Source organism: Malurus melanocephalus, unplaced genomic scaffold (genome assembly GCF_030028575.1).
Source record: "Malurus melanocephalus ecotype Western Australia unplaced genomic scaffold, MMel_1.1 scaffold_733, whole genome shotgun sequence".
In the NCBI taxonomy this organism is placed as follows: Eukaryota; Metazoa; Chordata; class Aves; order Passeriformes; family Maluridae; genus Malurus; species Malurus melanocephalus.
The window spans coordinates 117588-122101 of record NW_026623965.1 but is presented as its reverse complement, the minus strand read 5'-3'; positions in this window follow the sequence as shown (position 1 = coordinate 122101).

Sequence of the window (4514 nt, the reverse complement as noted above, 5' to 3'; positions counted from 1 at the left end):
TGGAGTCAGAAATCTTCCAAATATTCATCTTGTTTAGCTTTTTTTTTGAAAGTTATGCTTTGTTGTTTGAGTAAATTCAGCTCTTGCAGGGCCTGAAATAAAAAGGATAATTTCTATTACATATGCAAGAAGTACAGATCAAAGCTGATTTCACCATGGCTAGGAAGTGAATTCCCAGCTCACTCTGGTGCTTATTCTTGCCATAAATGGGAAAATTAATAATCCTGTGGACTTCAATCATCTTTTTATCCCACCCCATGGCTCAGAGAAAGGTTTTTCAAAACTCTGACTCATGATCTGTTTCTGCTGCTCCATGCAAAATATGGGGCTTTATGACCTATCAAAATTGTTTCAGTTTCTTTAATCTTCATGATAATGTGTTGGATAATTTGGGATTTCTGACATGAACTTTTGAAGAGCCGCTCATGTAGTTTGTGTTAATTTTTATTTCTTTTTTTTTTAATTTTTTTTTTAAATAATATGCAAGGATCCCTGATTTTTTTCTTTACTAAGCAACAAAACAAGGGAGTTTGGAATTTTTTTTATGTCGTAATTTACATAGAGCTTTAACTAACTACTGGGCCTTTATCTGAGCTCAGTTCTCTTGGGAATTGTGAAKGAACAGGATATGGATTTCTATTTTCTTTTGTCAACAGGGATGACAAAAAGTAGTAATTTCTTCCATCTGTAGGTGTGGAAATCATCATAATGCTCTGGCTTTTTCTAGTTCAACACTCTAAAGTGATGGAAAACTAATAAACTAATTTTATTTTTTCTGTAACAGAAACAAGAGATTCTGAGCAGAAACTCCTCCTGAATATAACTTTCTGAGTAAGGGAGGCCAGTTTATGCTTTTTTTGCATGGAATTTTTTAATCTGATGGCTGAAACACTTTTGTGAGAAGAACRGAATTTATTTTTAAAGGTAAAGTTTGCTGCTTAGGACATTCATAGTGAAAAAGAAAAGCACTTAGTATGATCTGTGGTAATTACTTGAAGATCTAATTTTGTCTGGGTCTTCTGATACTGATTTCTGGTGGTGTTGGATCCACATAAATCATTGCAGATTGCTTTTGTTCCAATTTTATTTTGTGTACTTTGTGTAGAATAAGCAACAGATTGAACCTTCCCATCAAAATTTGTAACACTTTTGCAAATTATATTGAATTTACTGTTGCTGATTCCTTGGTGGTCCTTCTTTAGGTGACCTGAACCACTCACTTGTGACAGATGCAAATAAAATTGCATCTGTGGAGATAATTTAATTGTGCTTTAYCAGGTTTCATAAACATGAAGCTCTTTTAGAACGTTTTTCACTGAAATTAACTTTTTGAAGAACTATGATAACAGAGAGACTAAGTTCTTCAAAAAGAATTGGAAAGTTTTTTTAAGTGCATAATATTCACCATGAGTTTTGGTCCATAAGCTGTCATGATGCCTTCAGAGATAATTAATGTAATTTTAAGATCTTTTTACTTTTCATATTCCAGGCTCTCCATTGTCCAAATCCAGGCATAAAAAAGGCACTGAACAGTTTTGGGTTTTCATTTTTCTTTTCTTTTTTTTTTTTTTTTTTTTAATAGTCTATGTTAGTTAAATTTATCTAAATAATGCAAAGCAGATGGCAATTTTTAAAGATCTTGGGTGAAAAGAGTGACTTAACATCCTGACATGCTGTTATCAAAGACAGTTCAGTTCCTTTCATKAATCCACAGCAAGAGAAAGGACAAAGTGAAAATATAAAATTGATGCATTACGACCTCATGACTCACCAACTTCCTTCTCCTTTACAAATCCGAATTTCAGATTGAAATGCTTTTAGAAAAAARTTCCTGTAGGCAACAATTGAGGGTGTTCTTCATCAATCTGTGATGGGTTGGATTTAGCAGAGCCCTAATTCCAGGCAGTCATTCCTTGCAGACTCAAGTCTGACTCATGGTTCATTGCTGCTCCTGAGTTTTTTTTTTTCCTCTTGTGTCTTGATTCACCATTTTTTTTACCCTTGATGCGTAAATGAATATGTCAATGAAGAAACAAATCCAGTCTTTCTCTCTCTCTCATGGAAAAAGGGATTTGTGGCTGAGGGTCTAGGGAGTATAATAAGAACTGAGGATTAGTGACTGGTTATCCTGAAAGTCCAATTTTCCAAGTCTGAACACTGAGCAATTCCAGAAAATGAGATGGTATTGATGAATCTGATGTGGGATGTTCTGAAATGGAGAGTCCAAAATTACTAATTGATTTTGAAGAATTGGATCTTTGCTGAAAAGGCCAGCATTTAGAGGGGGATAAAATAAAATTAAAAAAAAAAAACAAACCAAAAAAACCCCAAACAACAAAAAACCACAAACAAACTACAAAAAACCAAACCAAACCAAACTCCAAAACCCAAAAATCCAACCCAAACCAACAAACAGAAAACCATTCCCCTTGAAAAAACCATAAAACCAGAAAACCAAGCCAAAACCCCCCCAAACAAACAAGAAAAACCAAAACCAACCAAATGAAAAACCACAAAACCAGACAACAAAAAAAAAAAGAAAAAGAGAAAAAAAAGGAGAATAAGATTAAGATTCCCCATTTTACAGCACGCTGGCAAATCCGGATTCTTTTTTTCTTTTGCAAATGGACAAGCACCAAAATGGTTGCAATTAAAAATTCAGGATAAGCATGTGGGCTTTTTGTAGCCAGGGATGGGTTTGATTGATCTGCTGTGCAAAAGAGATGGACACCACGGGAACGGCAGAGACTTTTTATTWAAAAAATAATAAATAAAAATAAGATTTTTTAATTAAAAAAAAATCKCTYGGTCTGCCTGCTGTGATTAACTGAGTGAAATAAGTGATTCTGGTGCAAAGGGGAAGCCCTCTGGGCACTGCTGGGGCTTGCCCTGTGCCCTTGGCCATCTCAAATGTGAGACAGCAGGTGAAAAAGGCCTCTCAGATAATTTAGAGGATGATAACATGCTAAAAATTGTGTGTAAATTAAATTGCCCCTACATTGGGTTTAATGGGCAACCTTGTCTTCTTCATTCTCATTCTTCTGCCCTTTGCTGTGCTGCCAAAATTCAAGGAATTACGCGAGAAAAGCGTTGCAGACATCAGGCGTTGCCCAAACTGTCACTTTTTCCACCAGAAATGCGGTGCCTTGCCTGCCTGAGTGTGCTGAGCACAAGCCCGTGGCAAAATGGCGACAAAATGATGGGAAAACGCCGTAAATCTGTAATTTTTCAGTCATGAATTATTCATGGATGTTCCTCAAATCGCAAATGCGGAACCGGCGCATGAAGTCGGGGTCGTTCATTTACGCGGTCGTTGTTTTACGAAGGGAGCTCAGTCATGGGAGGTTTTGCCATATGGTGGCCACCAGCAGAAGCAGAGATGCAAAACCACATTTTCTCCTGGTTTGCACAGGCCTGGACTCGCTGATTTTAATGAGGCTGAAGTTTTTACGCGAGTTCGAGGTCTGTCCTCTTCCCTTCGGGAGGTTTTGTTGTTTGTTTCTCTGCTGAGCCCATTTATTCTTCCTCCAGTTTGGGTGTGGTTGTCAATACAGGCTCATCATCCCTTCCCTAAAATTATTTCAGAATTTTTTTTTTGTCTCTTCTAACCCACAGCGTGGATATTTTGTGGCGCTGGATATTTTGTGCTTTGCTTGATATTTGAGGGAATTTTTTATAATTAGATGATAAAAAAGGGGCTTGAAAGTATTAAGATAYAATAATAATAATGGCTTAGTGTAAATTTCAGATTAGGAGCGACTTGTTTCAGAGGATAAAATACCTTTTAAGATTTTCAGCTCCCATATTGTAAATATAAACTCTATATTGTCTTCAAGTGCAGCTTTGTAATGTCAGACTTCTGCATCTCTTCAGCTTTTAGCAAGCAGTGGGCTTGCTAAGAAGGTTTTAGAGTGTRCAGAATGATTCTTACTCATAGGATTCTTTCTCTGAGGCACAGAAGAGCAGGATTTTTGAGATGTGAAAGGCAGAACCCTGTAAAAACAGTTCTGGTAAGTACTGCACTCTTGAGCTCTGCCAAGCGTAGGAAGGAGATGCAGGTGAGAAGAATGAAGAGATGGACTGCTGAAAAAAAATTAGTTTTCTTGTTTCTTTTTCATAATTGAATAATGTAGCTAACCTAATAATTTGGTTTTCGCTCCCAGAAAAAAAACATATATTTGGATGTGCAATAATTCAATAATGTTTGCTTCTTGCACAGATCCATGGACAAAACAGCTTTACTATTAAAATTAAAAAGGTACATTTATTTTGCTCCTTGCTTGAATAGACTACCATTATGTTGATAAGTGTTTTGTGAAATCTAAACAAGTGGGGCTTGAAATAACCTGTTGCATATTTGTTCCTGATGTCTGAAGCAGCTGAGAATTCACATTCAGATTTGGACTTTCTGCTGTTTCCCCTCTTMTTTTCTTTATGGTGAGCCTGAGCAAAACAAAACTAAATAATAAATCCTGGTTCTCTGGGAACATCTATTATTAGAATCAAATACCTTT